The sequence below is a fragment of the Oryctolagus cuniculus genome, chromosome 18, assembly GCF_051225735.1.
Source record: "Oryctolagus cuniculus isolate XC-2025 breed Fujian yellow rabbit chromosome 18, ASM5122573v1, whole genome shotgun sequence".
NCBI classification, from domain to species: Eukaryota; Metazoa; Chordata; class Mammalia; order Lagomorpha; family Leporidae; genus Oryctolagus; species Oryctolagus cuniculus.
Window position 1 is genome coordinate 76,636,785 of NC_142884.1, and position 15,203 is coordinate 76,651,987.

The 15,203-nt window shown below is 67.6% G+C and overlaps 1 protein-coding gene and 1 long non-coding RNA gene across 5 annotated transcripts in view; one reads left to right on the top strand and one right to left on the bottom strand.

Moving 5' to 3' along the window:
* GSE1 (Gse1 coiled-coil protein) overlaps positions 1-15,203 on the top strand; it is a 299,121-nt gene that overhangs the window by 66,235 nt on the left and 217,683 nt on the right. The window lies entirely within an intron of this gene.
* Positions 12,344-13,897, bottom strand: LOC149121040 (uncharacterized). Its single transcript, XR_016224949.1, has 2 exons — positions 13,667-13,897; positions 12,344-12,744 (listed from the first exon to the last, which is right to left on the bottom strand). It is a non-coding gene; the product is annotated as an uncharacterized LOC149121040 (long non-coding RNA).

Consider the following 15,203-nt stretch of genomic DNA (forward strand, 5'->3'; position numbering starts at 1 on the left):
GGACTGGCACCACTCAAGGGGGAAACTGAGGCAGAAGGCTCAGAACGGCATCCGGGGTTTCAGAGCCAGCGCACAGTGGGTCAGGATGGGGTCTGGGGCTCAGAGCCAGTGCGCAGTGGGTCAGGACGGGGTCTGGGGCTCAGAGCCGGCACGCAGTGGGTCAGGACGGGGCCCGGGGCTCAGAGCTGGCGCACAGTGAGTCAGGACGGGGTCCCAGGCTGAGAGCTGGTGCACAGTGAGTGAGGATGGCATCTGGGGGCTCAGAGCCGGCACGCAATAGGTCAGGATGGGGTCCAGGGCTCAGAGTCGGCGCGCAGTGGGTCAGGATGGGGTCCAGGGCTCAGAGCCGGCGCGCAGTGGGTCGGGATGGGGTCCTGGCTGGGCTCTGAGGACCTGCTGTGTGGCAGCTCCTGGGAGGCTGGTGAGAGCAGACCGCTCCCCAGCCTCGGCCTCGCCCCAGAGCTGTGTCCCCACGGGTGAGGGGTGGACGCCCCTTCCAAGTCTGTCCCTGCACTGCCCCCACCTGCTGCTCAGGTGTGCACTGGGGCCTGGGGCTCTGGGGTCACCCGGCCAGCCAGGGGCTCATTCCCAAGCCCCTCCTGCCCACGGCAGGCGCCTCCTCTGGCCGCACCTGGAGAATCCCCAGGATGCGGCCCCGCCCACCTGGGTGGGGGGTGGGTGGGCTCTGGCCTCTGACCCCGCTCTTCGCAGGGCCGGGCACGAGACCCTTGCTCCCTGCCGCTGAGCCCGGGGCCCTTGCTGGCAGGGACCTCGGCCGTCCCCCAGCCCTGCACCCACACCCAGGGCGGGGCGCTGCCAGCCGTGCGTACCAGGTGATGTGTGCGTGTGCGTGTGTCTGTGTGTGTATCTGTGTGCGTGTGTGTGTCTCTCTGTGTGTATCTGTGTCTGTGTCTGTGTGTGTGTTTGTGTCTATGTATGTGTGTCTGTGTATGTGTGTGTGTGTCTGTGTCTGTGTGTATCTGTATGTGTCTATGTATCTGTGTGTCTGTGTTTGTATGTATGTGTATCTCTGTGTGTATGTGTTTGTATGTCTGTATGTATGTGTGTGTGCGCTTGTTTTCCACGAGGATTTCTGAAAAAGAAGAGTTTGTGCTTAATACTGCAGACCTCTTAAGAAATTATCACTCGGGCCGGCGCTGTGGCGTAGCGGGTTAAGCTGCCGCCTGCAGTGCCGGCATCCCATATGGGCACTGGTTCAAGTCCCGGCTGCTCCACTTCCCATCCAGCTCCCTGCTGTGGCCTGGGAAAGCAGTGGAAGATGGCCCAAGTCCTTGGGCCCCTGCACCCATGTGGGAGACCCGGAAGAAGCTCCTGGCTTCGGCCTGACCCAGCCCCAGCCGTTGTGGCCATCTGGGGAGTGAACCAATGGGCGGAAGACCCCTCCTCTCTCTCTCTCTCTAACTCTCTGAGATAAATAAACGCTGGGGGGAGGGAGGGAGGGAGGGAAGGAGGACCCTGCCTTGCTTCTGAGCACGAATTCCTAGGGCTGCTTCTTTCTGTTTCTTTTTTTCATGATTTATTTATGTATTTGAAAGTCAGAATTACAGAGAGAGAGAAGTCTTACATCCGCCGGTTCACTCCCCAGATGGCTGCAATGGCTGGAGCTGGGCTGATCTGAAGCCAAGAGCTTCTTCCCGGTCTCCTACACGGGTGCAGGGACCCAAGCACTCGGGCCATAGCAGAGAGCTGGATCGGAAGAGGAGCAGCCGGGACTTGAACCAGCGCCCATATGGGATGGCGGCACTGCAGGCGGTGGCTTTACCTGCTACACCACAGCGCCGGCCCTGGTTCTGTTTTCTTGAGCCCAACTTTTCTGTGGTGTGGTTTTACCCTCTGTTTTTTAATAACTGCCAATGATAGAGAACGTGACGTCTCCTGGTTGTACCTGCGGCTGCCCGGCAGGCAGAGGGCAGAGGGTGGTAGATGGTGGGGGGCGGGGGTCTGTGTCCCCCAGGGTTCTCAGTCCTGAAGCACCCTCCGGGCCACTGCGATACTTTCAGGCGCTCCCCGTGTTATCTTCTGATGGGTTCACGGAGTGGGGACTCCGGGGGGCCCGGCGGGGGCTGTCCCTGGATGTCGCCGCAGACTGAGCGGGCTGTGGTCACATCCGCAGGCTGACTGGGGCAGAGCGCCCATCCCAGGTGTTTCCCTGAGTGACCTCTGCCGGCATTCAAGGGAGGGGGGTGGATGATGTGATACTGTGGCTGCCCGGCTTGGGCAATCCTGAACCACGCCTTCTGCCATATCGGATCGGCCACTCCCACCTGGCCCCCAGCGCCTGCCTCCGCTCCAACCAGTGAGCATGGCCAGGGCCCCGCGGGGTGCGGGTGCCAGCCCTGTTGTGCCCTGAACTCCGCGTGGCCCCCGCGGCCCCCACTTCGGGGCTGATAAAGGTGAGGTTGGCCTGCTGCAGTACACGAGGCACCTGATGGGTGGAGCGGGCGCCAGGGCGCGGCCCCTGCTGCCGCCATGAGCGGGACTGGGCCCGCGTGGGGCCTCAGCCGTCTCCCTGGCCTTGTGCAGCCTCCCCGGGCCTGAGTGTGGAGGGAGAGTGGGCTTAGCCCCCAGGTGTGGACATCCGGGTCCTGTTCTCAGTCTTCATGAACGCATTAGGTCATTGCGTCCTCGGACAGGCCCTAGGGGTTAGAGGTCATTGTTGTCCCCATTTCATAGATGCGGAAACTGAGACCAAGGGAGGTTAGGTCGCTTTGCTAAGCCCTCGCAGCCAGGACATGGTGGGTGTGGGATTCAAGCCCAGATGATCTGGCCTCAGAGCCCACGCTCTTTGTATTGATTTGAAAGGCAGAGAGAGAGAGAGAGAAAGAGAGAGGGAAGGAGGGAGGGATCATCCAGGCCAGGCCACAGCCGGGACCTGGGAACTCTACTCTGGTCTCCTACGACGGTGGCAGGGGCGCAGGCACTTGGGCCTCACCTGCTGCCTCCCCGTGCCTGAGCAGGGAGCTGGATTGGGAGCAAAGTAGCTGTGGGCGCGAACCGGTGCCCCGGTGTGGGATGCCCGTGTCACAAGTCACAGCTTAACCCCCCCCCCCAGCGCACCGGCCCACACTCTTGCCTGCCCTGCCATGGGGCCTGCTGCGGGTGCCTGTGGGCCCCTGTGGGTGCTGGGCTCCCCCCACCACTTGAGTGCCCGCCCAGGCCGGGGCTCCGGCTACCGCCAGCCGCGGGGCTGGCACTCAGCTCTCCGGATGCCCTAGCCCCGGGGAAGACCCCGCGGGTCGGGAGGCCGGGAACCCGGCGTCTGCCCTGTGGTCAGATCGCGCTTCAGTTGTCACTGCTGGCTGGCTCCCGGCGTGTAATCGCAGCGTGCGGCGCGGGGACAAAGGACACAGCAGCCGGGATCAGACAGCGCGGAGGCGGCAGAGGGCAGAGCAGGCCGAGGGCAGCGAGGGGTCTCCCGGCGGGGGCTGGCGCGGGAGCGGAGCTCGCATCTGCTGGGCGGGCCTCACGCAGGGCTGCTGAGCCGCACTGCCCGCCCCGGCCACCTGAGCTCTGGGCGGCGCCCCCTCCCCGGCCCCGGGACTCTGTTCTCACAGCACAAAGCCCTGGGTTTTCGTGTCTGCCAATTAAGGGATTTGCTGGGATGATGGTTCTCGGGCACGCCGTGCAGGTGCCGTGTCCGGCGGCGTGGGGGCGGCTGGGCCCTGCTCACTGCGTGCTGATCGCCTGCCGCCGGTGAGGGGTGGCCGGCTGTGCCGTGATCATTCCGGCTGGAGCGCTGGGCTGGGTGGCGCGGGGCGAGGGCCCGTGGTGTCCAAGCTCCGTTTTGGTCTCAGCTGGCCCCAGGTGGGAGGGGATTTGGCCCAGGCCCCTGCTCTGCAGGTGTGGTCCATGCACCGCCCAGCTTGGACGAAATGCAGAGTCTTAGGCCTCACCCCGGACCCAGCGGCAGAGGGTACACCTCGCCATGCCTCCCTGGGGCGTGCCTGGGACTCCCTGTGCCTGTGTCTTTGGCCCAGCAGCCTGAGTGTCCCGTGGCTCCACCCATTAGGAGGGGACTGGGCTCTAAGGCTGTGCAGGTTCTAGGCTGTCAGGGCGCGGCTGGGTGGGTCCTGGACCGTGACAGGCTGCTGTCCACATCATGGAAAGCCGGGGTGCTGTGCTCCCAGCCCCTGGCCTCCCGTGCTGGGAGGGCGTCAGCAGAGCTCGCCGTGAGCAGCAAGTGCCCGCGAGGGGCTGGCCAGCTCCAAGCCGGCTCGGAGCAAGACATGGCCGCTCTGGTCGGCCTCGTGTTGGCGTGGGTGCCTGGTAGCTGTGCCAAGTGACTCATTGGGGCCAGGGACATATACCGGAGGGCGTGTGCGGCAGCTGGGCTCCAGGAAGTCCTCGGGGGTGTCCTGGCTGTGCGCCCGGCAGGTGCACCCTGTCCCCTAAACTCCCTGCTGCCGTGCACCTGTCTGTCTGAAAGGTGGGGGCTGTGTGCGCCCCCATCAGGAGACCCCCGGCCCAGCAGTGCATTCTGGTCCTGCGCCCGGCCCCTAAGGTTGGGGCTGCTGTAATGTACGGAGGCCGGCACGTCGGAGCCATAGTCGTTGTCACAAGGTGTCTCGGGCTTGCCAGCAATTATTTGGCACCATGGTTTACATGTCTATTAGCCCGATTGCCCAGCAGCACCAACTGGGTTGGGATTTCTTTTATTTTTTGTGGGAAGATGCGAGGGGCGGAGGCCATTGGAACATCTGTTCTGCTGTCACTCGGGGAGTCAGGCCAGCCCGGGCTAGCGCCGGAGGGGCGGGGTTTTCTCCCTCTCTGTGGGTTAAGGGAAGAAAGTGAACACGCTCCATGGGTTTTTCCCGACCCTGTGGCCTGGGGCTTGCGGGGAGGGGGGTCGGGGAACAGCGGAGGCCGCTTCCGTGCGGGAGGAGCCCGCCCCCGGCCCACGCTCTCGCTCCCCGCCGCCTCTGGGCTCCGCGTGTGTCGGTGGCGCTGAGCGTTGCGTGGCGTCACTGAGAACCCTGGCTCGTGCGAGGGACCAGCTGGAGCCGGGCGCGGGCTCTGGTGGAGACAGATGGCTCTGTCAGATTTGGCTCCCGGAAATTGTGCAAGACGGGTGACACTTGGCGGGACCCAGAGGCCCGGCCTCCCACGGTGGCCTCACAGCTGCCTTGGGGGGCCCGAGCAAACGGGGGGGGGGGCTCGCTGCCTGCCCCTCCCGCACCTCCCACTCCTGGCTGGGGGGGCCCAGCAGCTGCAGGGCGCCGGGGCCTGCTGTCCCCACTCCTGACCCCCACTCTTCACTCGTTCCACCCCCGCTGGTCTGGCTGCCCGGTCACTGCCCCAGGGCCTTCACACCTGCTGTCCCCTGGACGGTGCCTGCTCCCTCCTTTCCCTACATCTTCCTCCCAGCCCCCAGGGGGCCGTCTGCTCTGCCGCCCGGAGGCCACTCCTGTGCTGTCCAGCACCCGGACAGCATCCACCCCACCCAGCCCCGCGGAACCCAGGCGAGCCTCGGGTTGGTCCGTGCCAGTGCCTACAAGGATGTCCGCATACAGTTGGTACTTAATAAGTGTCCACACAAGGAAGGAATGGAGATCATTGGAAAATGAGCACTTCTAAGCCCTCTCTTGTGACGTCTGAAAAGTAGCTCAGGGCCTGGGCCTCCAGCAGCCAGGCTGGGAGGAGCTCAGGGGAGGGCACAGCCGGCGGGGGCGCTGGGCAGAGACCCAGGGCCCGGGGCCCCTGCCGAGGGGCGCGGCACGACAGAGCTGATGACTGGTACAGAGCCTGTGCAGCTGCCGCCAGCCTCCCAGCCAGAGTTGCCTGGCAAGGAGGTGGGGGAGCCGGCAGCCCCTGTGCGTGGCCTGGCGTGCGGGCCGAGTGGTCTCCCAGGACCCAGGGCTGCTCTGAGATGGGGGAGCAAAGCTGATGTGCTGGCTTCCTGGGGGAGGTGGCGTTGGAGCTGGGTCCTGCTGCGTGCTTGGGGCAGTGGGCGCTGGGGGTGGGAGGACTCGGCTCTCAGCACCTGCAGGCCGCAATCCTGCCTCCCTCTGCAGCCCAGCCCCTCCCCCGCCCCGGCAGCTGCATTGGCTGTGAGTGCAGCCGGGGCCTCTGGGAGGAGGAAGTTGGGGAGAACGTGGTCCGCCCCCCCCCCAACCTCAAGGTTGATTAGTGCTTTCTGACCAAGCTGAGCCTACATGGCCAGCCGTCCCGCCCTCGCTGTGTGAGTGGCACAGCTCACGTGGGCGGAGCCAGCCCCTGCCCAGGGACCCAGCCCCTCCACGCGGCCCCAGAGGTTCTCAGGAGCCCCTCCCCGCCCCTGCAGTGCCCGCCCTGGTCAGCTCTGCATTTCCGACCTGCTCCAGGGAAGCCTTGCCCCGTTGGGCTCTGTGCGGAGCGCCCCGGAGCCGCTGGTCTGGACCGGGACTGCCGGTCCTGCTGCCCGCCTCCCCCGTGCGCTGGCGGCCGAGTTCCGTGGGCTCCCCATGTGTTTTCTGCACACAGAGGCACCACGTGGACCCCCTGTAACCATCGGGCAGGGAGCTGAACATGAAGTGAAGAGGCCGAACGGAGGCGGGAAGTGTTTAGGGGAGGGACGGGGGCAGGGACCCCACCCCGGCCGGTGAAGGGTCAGCCAAGGGCCTGGGGAGGTGGCCCTGGCCCCATCTTCCTGGCTGGTGGGGGTGGGGGCTTCCAGTCTGGTCCCCTGGCTCAGAAAGAAAGTTCTGGAAGGCTTTGAGCATGGCCCCTGCCCCCACCCACTTCCAGCCACACTCGGATTCCTGGAACCCAGGACCCTGCGTTTTTAAGGAGAAGCTGGGGCTGGGGGCTGTGCGTGCGTGAGCGGTGGTCCAGCCTTAGAAGGTTCTGGAAGGCAGCATTGCGTCCCAGCCAGCCCCCCAGGTGGGCTATGGCGGGCGACTGTCGGCTCTGACTTTCACTGGTGGCCTTCCCGGGGCTCCCAGAGTCTGGATGGCCAGGGCAGCTGTGTGGGAGCCAGCCCAAGAAGGCTTCTGGGAAGAGGTGGCCTTTGACAGAGCCCCTGACTGATGAAAGAGGACAGAAGGGACTCCCGGGCGATCGTATGGTGCCGTTACCCTGTGTTACAGATGGGGAAACTGAGGTACGGGTGGAGATGTCAATCTCCCAGGGTCCCCCAGCAGAGCAGGGTCCCCAGCAGGCCTCCTGGCCAAGCGAGCAGGCGACGGCCGAGGCCCCTGGGAGCCGTCCAGCCCGGCCCAACGCTCGGAGAGTGAGGTCAGGGGGCCCCTGCCCCTCCTCCTCGGCCGTCGGGCCGTGCTTTGCCGTCCGAGCTAATCCAGCAGTGCTCTGTCCGTTCCTCGCTGCCAGGAGACCGACTGCCCCCCTTGGAGAGGGCTCGGCCCCCGCCTGCGTCCGGCCGCCCCGGGCTGCCCTGGTGTCGGGGCTCGGGGTCAGGGGCCGAGCACCGTGTGTGGCCCCAGCCAGCCCTTCCCCCGCCCCACAGCCCCAGCTGCTGACCGAGCCCAGCTGGGCCCCTGACCCCTTCCCTGTGCTGCGTCCACCCTGCGGAGGGTGGGGGCAGAGGTCGGGCTGCAGGAGGCTCCCTCGCAGGCCTCTCTGTGGGGCCGGTTGGCTCCCGGTCAGCCCTGCCCGGCCGCTGACCACAAAAGGCCCTTTCTTTCCCTCCTGCCTCCCTCGGAGCCGGCTGGGGCTGCTGGCTTAGGCCATGGGATCAGCCGGAAAGAATCGGCCCTGCCCTTGACCCTCCGGGCCCAGAAACAGCGCCGTCGGCCACGGCCCGCTGCATCCTCGGGGCACCGTGCTGCTCTGGGCCGATCTCGCCCTCTCTGGGTTCCGCGTTCTCTGAAAACCTGGGGTCACTCGAGGTGGCCCTCCCCTCTGAAGGGCTGGGCTCTGTCGGTTGTGCTCGGGCGGGTGTTGCTGGCGGGTACGGCGCCGTCAGTCCTGCCCGTGTCGAGTGTCCTGCTCAGGGAGTTTCAGCGCGCGCAGCCGGGACTCAGAACTGCCAGTCACCCCAGGAGGCCCCCAGGCTCCCTCAAGCCCGCCCCCCAGCGAGCACCGGGCCACTTCCTGTGTCTGCAGCTTGGGTGCCGCGGAGGCGTGTGAGCCTGCCCCCGGCGTGTGGCTTCCTCCAGGCAGCCGCAGGCTCTGGGGGTTCGTGCTTGCGGCTTCATGCCTGGGCTTCCCCTCCCCCCTCTGACCGTGTCCTAGCAGGTGGACAGACGGCGCTCGGCTCCCCCACCAGCTTCCGTGATGGCCTGGCGGTCACTGCTGCCCTGTCCTGTGGTGGGGTGAGTCCCCGGGGTCCTCTCGGGCAGTGCGGAGGGCAGGCTCCCCACGTGCCGGCCCCGGCTGCCTTCTCAGCCCCCGGCCTCCTGTATGCATTTGTCCCGCAGCCTGGACCAGGCCACAGGGACAGCAGGGCGCTCTCTGTGCGTGGCTGGGGCCTCTCGGAGCCACAAGGCCGCCCCAAGCACGTGGGCCGTCTTCTGCTTTCCCAGGCGCATGAGCAGGGAGCTGGATCGGAAGTGGAGCAGCCGGGGCTGGAAGCAGCCATTTGTCATCACAAGGGGTGGCTTCTCCGGCTGCACCACAGCCGCGGCCCTGTTCTGCACGTTCTACGTCCGTGCAGTTATGAAATACTCGTCCTCTGGGTGATGACGTGTCCACGACGTGCCGTGTGAAGGCCCTTTTAGCCGAGTTGTACCCGTACGCCGCGCAGGCAGCCTGCACGCTGTTTATCCGGTCACCTGTAGTGGCCATGCATTGTCAGCCGTGCACCTCTCCCTCCCTCTCCCAGCAGCCCTGTGGTTGAGAGTCCAGCCCCACTCATGCCGTGGACGAGCCTGAGGGTTCCAGCACTGAGCCCCATGGCCCAGACCCGCCACATGGTATGCGCTCACACCTGTGCCTTGAACCCCCTGGCCCGGCTGCGTCCCAGTCTTTTGGGGTCCAGTGGGGCTGAGGAGGAGGCCACTCAGGTCCAGGTCCAGGTCCATCCAGGCAGCTCACTCCAAGTCAGGCGGCCGCGCGTGGCCTCTGGACGGTGGGCTGGGTCCTCGTGTTCTGCTTGCAGGGCCACGGCCCTCCCGTGAGGTCCCAGCAAAGCCTCGGTGCCGGCACAGCCTCACCGCAGGGACAGCCACGGCCAGCCCCCGGCTCTGTGCCCTGCTCCCTCCCCGAGCTGCTGGGCCCAGCAGAGCGCGGATGGATCGGAGCCAGTGCCTCTGAAAACCCTGGCGCTGCAGTCTCCAGGGTTATCCGTGCCCGAGGCGGCGGGGCCCTGGCTGCCCGGGCGCATGGCCGGGCCCTCGGCAGCAGGACACAGGGGCCTGCGTGGATTCCAGAGGGCCCTTCTCCTGAAGTGCACCGGGAACACAGCCCCTCCGCCCACGGCCGGGGCGCAGTGCTGTTCCTGCAGCCGTGCCCTTGACGCTGGGCCCTGGCAGGACAGGGCAGCCGCCCCGGTGTGGGATCTCCCTCCTGCCAGGCCTCCAAATCGCCCGCTTCCAATTTCCCGTCCGCGAATGTGACCTGGGGGAGGAGACACAGCCCAGGAAGGAAGAGAGGAAATAAAGGAGAGAGAGGGAGCTCGAGCGCACGCTCCAATCTGCTGGCGCTCGGCTTTCGGGAGCCCCAATTAATCATCATTAATTGAGTCGGGGATGACTCAGCCGTGCTGAGATCGGCCGCGGTCGCTCCACCTGCCGAGGGCCACCTTGGAATCTGGCACATTCGGCCTCCTGCTGAGCAGGGACCCTGGGGAGGCTCCGGTCCCCCCGCCCGCCCCCGGGTTACTGAGTGAGCGTCAGTGGGCGGGACCAGCAGGTGCACCCCTCCCCGTGTCCACTGAGGGTCGTGTTCTGCTCCACTGGGGGTCACAGCCCCGGGCCCAGGGCTCTGCATCCTCACGGGCAGCCCTGGTGACTGTGTGGATGGGGGCTCCTCCCCTCGGCCTAAGAACCAGGGGCTCCTCCCCTCGGCCTAAGAACCAGGGGCTCCTGGCCTCGGCCTTGGCAGGTTTGGGGTTGCAGGTGGGGTGGCCGTGCCGGCTGCTGTGGCAGTTCCCACGTGGTGCAGGGCCGACGGCCGAGTGACGGGAGGTTTGCCACGGGGCCCTTGCCCTGCCCCTGGCGGTCACTCTGGGGTCCATCTTTGGGTTTGGATGCAGCCTTCAGTCCCCCCCCCCACCCCACCCCGACGTCGCTGCCCACCTGGGTCACCAGATGGTGGCTGCTGTCATTCATCTTCTGCCTGTCCCTCAGGGGAATGAGGGGCCATGCGTGCCTCCTGCAGGAAGCCCTGCCTGCCACCAGGGGGCGCTGAGGGTCCCGTCCTCTGAACCAGCTGGCGCGGCCTCAGCTGGGAGCGGATGCTTGCCTGGTGCCAGGCCTTCCCCCTGGACTCAGTCCTTGGACCCCCACCCCGACCCTGGGTGGGTTGTCCCGCTGTCCTCCCATTCTACAGATGGGGAAACTGAGTCACAGCTTCTGCCCTAGGCCACAGGCTCGCAAGCCGAGGACCAAGTCACAGAATAGGCCTCGGAGCAGGCCTGGGAGGCTGGGGAAGACTGGTGCCGGCCTGGCCCCCCGTTTCCCCATGCTCAGAATGTGGGTGGCAGCGGGACTCGTGGGGTGGGGGAGGGGAGGGCAGAGAAGCGTGGTGTGGAGCGCGGGCGGCAGTGGGTGCCGCACCAGCACACTCGTGGTTGCTCTTCCCGCGTGGGGCCCTCGGGGCCACGGCTGCCTCCCGGATCCAGGCAGAGAAGGGACCCAGAGGAGGGCAGGGGCAGAGTGGTCCCGGGGCAGGAGAAGCTTCCGGGCGTGGAGACGGCGCCAGGGCTCCGGGGCTCCTGGGGTGGCCCTGCCTGGCCGAGGAGCTGGGGAGCTCGGGTGCTGTGGGCGTCGGGCAGAGGGGTCCCGGGAGGAGACGGGGTCATCACTCCGCCTCTTGGTGCCACCCAGCGCCCTCTAGACCGGGCTCTTGTCTTCCTGGCCCTGTGCTGTTGGACTGTGCACACGGGGTGGGCTGGGGACACTGCAGGTGACCGGGCACCTGTGGGCCAGGTGAGGCCGGGGAGCCCCGGGAGCAGAACCACCCGGCCCCCCTCTGTCCCGCAGGCACCGGGCCTAGTGTCCACCCGCTGGGCTGTGACGTCCCAGCGTGCTCCGGAGAAGGTGGGGTCACAGCGGCCGCCAGGCGCTGTACACCTGAGAGAGACGCCCGTGCCCTGGCTCCGTATGGGCCCCTGCTGCATGGCTGTCTCCAACCCGGGGTGGGGGGACCCACTTCTTCTGTTCCCCCTTGGGACCAGCCTGGCCTGTGGGGAGGCGCGTGCCAAGTCCGCCTTCTCCCATGGCCGGGGAACCTGGAGCGAGCTGAGGCCGCTGTGTGATCTGTGAGGACCTGCCACTGGAGAGACAGACACCCCCACCCCGACTCAGAGGCCTCCAGGTCCTGAAGAGGCCTCCCGCGCTCGCTCCCGGTCCCCCCAGCTCCGGGCCACAGGGAGCTGGCAGCCGCTCGCCATGGGAGGGCTGCAGGGGCTGTTGGTGCCCGGCCCTGGTAACCTCCCCGCTGTGCACGGGCTGTGCACGGGCTGTGCACGGGCTGTGCACGGGCTGTGCACGGGCTGGGTCCCAGCCAGTGCGTCTGTTCCCGTGGAAGCTGCGGGGGCATCCTCCCCGCCGGCCCTGGGAAGCCACGTGGAGGCCCAGCAGAAGGAGCCGTGGAGCTGGGGGCGACGGCTGGCTGGGCGCTGTCCCCTTTGGCGACCCAGGTGGCCGGGGCCAGTTCCTGCGGGGAGGGGCGGCCCAGGCCCTCGGGTTAGACGCTGGCACCCAGGCCCTGGCTTGGGGACATCCAGCTCCGTGTCCACGCTCAGCCCAAACTCCCAGTGTGGCGGGGAGCAGCCCTGGGCACGGGAACAGCAGGTGCAGGCAGGGAGGAGAGGGGGGCGGCACCAGCAGAGGGGGCTGGGTGGAGGCTCAGCTGTCACTCACCTCCTGGCCTGCGGCCTTCTGCGGTTTCCAGACAGAGGCAGGTGACTCCAGAGGGTCAAGAAGCCGCAGGCCGTGGCCGTGGCCGTGGCCGTGGGTCTCCCTGGGTTGTCAGCTGTGACCTCTCTGGTTTAAACATCTGGTGGTTCTGGGAGCAGCTCCCTAGCCCACCCCGAGTGCAGTAGCGTGTTGGAGGGAACCGCAGGTCTGGACTGGGCTGTCACTTCCAGTTTGTCACCGGCAGAATCAGCCCGGGAGGCAGACGGGTGCTCCGAGGCCCGGGCGGGGCGTGGGGTTCCTGCGGAAGGAAGGGAAGCCTGGCTTCGGGCTTGGAAGTTTCCAGAAGGGATAGCGAGCATTGGTGGTTTGATTTTTAAAGATTTATTTTATTTATTTGAAAGGCAGAGGTGCAACGGCCGGGACTGGGCCAGGCCGAAGCCAGGAGCTTCTTCCAGGTCTCCCACGCAGGCGCAGGGCACTTGGGCCGTCTTCTGCTGCCTTCCCAGGCGCATTAGCAGGGAGCCGGATTGGAAGTGGAGCGGCCGGGGCTTGAACTGGCGTCCGCGTGGGATGCCTGAGCTGCAGAAGCTGGCTTAACCCGCTGCTCGCAGTGCCTGCCCCTACGCGTGCTGTCACAAACACTTCTCCCGGCGTCTGAAGCAGAGCGGTAGGGGCAGAGGCCGTCGCGGTGGTCGTCTGCCGGCTGCCTGGGGGCCACCTGGGACTCCTCGGCTCAGGGCGTGTGGCCGTGCGGGCTGAGCCATGGCTGTTTAAGAAGGTGTCTCGTTGAAGTCGGGTCGGGGAAACGCCTGAGGTTAGCGGGCCGGGCAGACGCTGCGCCCCCCACCCCCGCGGCCCTCCTGGGGTCTGGCCGGGAGCGGTGAGCTCGGTGCCAGGCCCTGCCCCCTGCAGATGCTGTGGGGCTAATGGTCCGTGTTCAGCGGCTGTCACGCGCTGGCACCGGGAGCATCGCTGGGCCGTGGCGCGAGCCGTGGCTGCCGGCTGCCGGCCTGGGCCTGGGGACCCAGGGCGAGGGGCGTCCATTGTGCCCGCGGCAGCTGATGTGGTTACAGCTGGCGGCGAGACGGGCACCCCTCCCCCACCCGGCGCAGGCACCGGCATCTCTTCTTACAGGAAAATAAAGAAGGAGAAGTGACAGGGGTCGCGGCCGCGCTTTCCACACGACCTGCCCGGGAACAGAGCGCGTCTTTGCTAATGCAGCCGCCTGTCACTCGGCCTCCGCGCCGGCATAAGCCACTTAGCGCCGCCTCACCCCTGACCCGCCTGCTGGGCCGGGCACCGCGGGGCCTGGCCTCCTGCCAGCTGCCCCGGCAGCTGCTCCTGCCCCACCCCCGCGCCCCACCTGGCACCGCCTTGTCCCGCCCCCGAGCAGCAGCCTCGGCCGGGGCCTCGCTCCCCACATCTGGGGCGCGGTGGTCTTGAAGCTCGGTGCCGAGGTGCAGAAGCCGGGGGCACAGCCGAGGCAGCCACTTCTGGCCGTGTCACTCACGTCCTGCCTTCCTCCCGGCCCTGGTCCTGCTCCCCTGCCCGCTGTCCCTGTGCAGGGCCCTCTGCCCTGCCAGGCCCGGCCGGGCCCCCTGGAGGGGCAGGTGTGCTCAGGACCGCTGTTCCCTCCCCTCCTGCCCAGGCCACCTGGCCCGGCTGCCTCCCCTCCCCCGTCCCCGCACCTTGGCGCTGCTGCCCGCAGCCAGGCAGGAGCAATCTGAGGCTAAATATAGCCCGCCGCCTCCCTTGTGCGGGCGCAGCGGGCGCGGCTCTGTCAGGGCCGATTATTGCGGGCGGGCGGGCGGTGCACCTGACAGCCCTGGGGACCGCGCGGGCAGGGCCCAGGCTCTCCCACTGTGTTCCCTCTGTGGCTGCCCCACCCCCGGCTCGGAGCTGAGACCCGAATCCCTCCAGCTGAGCACAGACGGGGCAGGGGCAGGGGAGGGTGTGTCCTCCGGCGACCCGGCCCCACCCTGCGGCTCTGCGGTAGTGCTGCCTGCGGGATCCGTCCTCACCGACCCCTCGGCCTCTGGCAGCTCCTCGTGCCCCCGCCCATGCACTGGGGGGTCTTCTGCCCCAGTACTGGGTCTTGTGGCACGGGGGCCTCCTGCTCCCTGTTTCCCAGGGGTCCTGGCTCCGGGAGCCCTATCCCACCTGCCCAGCGTCCGCAGTGCCGCCACCTCCCACGCCAGGTGCCGAGGACCTGCCACCCACGCCTACACCGCCACACCAGACCCGTTCGCTGTGTGGAAAGTGAGCGTGGAGATCGCCCGCCTCCCCGGGTTCCTGCGGCAGAGTAGAGGCTGCGGCCAGGGCCCTGCACCACCCCCAGCTCCCGAGGACACCAGAGGCCCCAGTGCTTGCGGTGGGACAGGCTCACGTGGAGCGGCCGGGCTGGGATGGCCGGGCGAGCTCGGCGTGCCCGGGCTGGGCCCCAGGCCCCCGATCAGATCAGACTGTCCGCTGGCCCGGCCTCCTTGGACCTGTGTCTGCGTGGCTCAGGCTCTGTGTAGTCCGGGGCCCTGCTCCTGCCTGCCCCCCGTGAGTTGGTGACTGCAGACGAAGTGGCACAGCTTCCCAGAGGGTGCGCATGGGCGGGGAGCGCTGTGCCCCAGAACAGCAGGGAACAGGAGGGAGGGCCTGGCCCCCGGTGACAGCGGCCACGGACGAGGGGCGGCCGAGGCCCCCTCCCGCGCGTCCGCGTTAGCCCAGGCTGCGGGTTTGCCGTGAAGGTCTCTGGGGGACATTGGGGCCTGCAGAGGAGAGGAGCCCTGTAAGGCGCCCAGAGGCGCTGAGGGTGGCACCGGGTGTGTGGTCAGCCCCTCGTCCCCGGCTGCGCCAGGCTGAGCCGCTCCCTCCGTCTCCAGCCCGCAGGGGCCTCCCGGGGGGCTGTCTCAGGAGGGGACAGCAGCTCCTGGGACCTGGGGGTCAGCTGTTCCCAAGGCCACGCCGGGGCTTCACGAAGCCGTGTGCGGGCTCTGGGTTCCGGCCCCAGCTGTGCCCTTCCTGGCCGAGCCCGTCTTCCCGTGGGCCCTGGCCCGAGGGGCCTGCTCTGCCGACCGGGCTCCGGCACTCACGGCCTGGGGGCGCGTGGGGCACCCGTGCGCTCAGCTCAGAGCGTGGTCCCCGTGCGCTTGTCCCGCCCCACTGCAGGGGACGCCGTGTGTGTCTCCGCGTCAGGGCTACAAGACGCCGGCTTGCCCCTCACCCCGTGTGGTT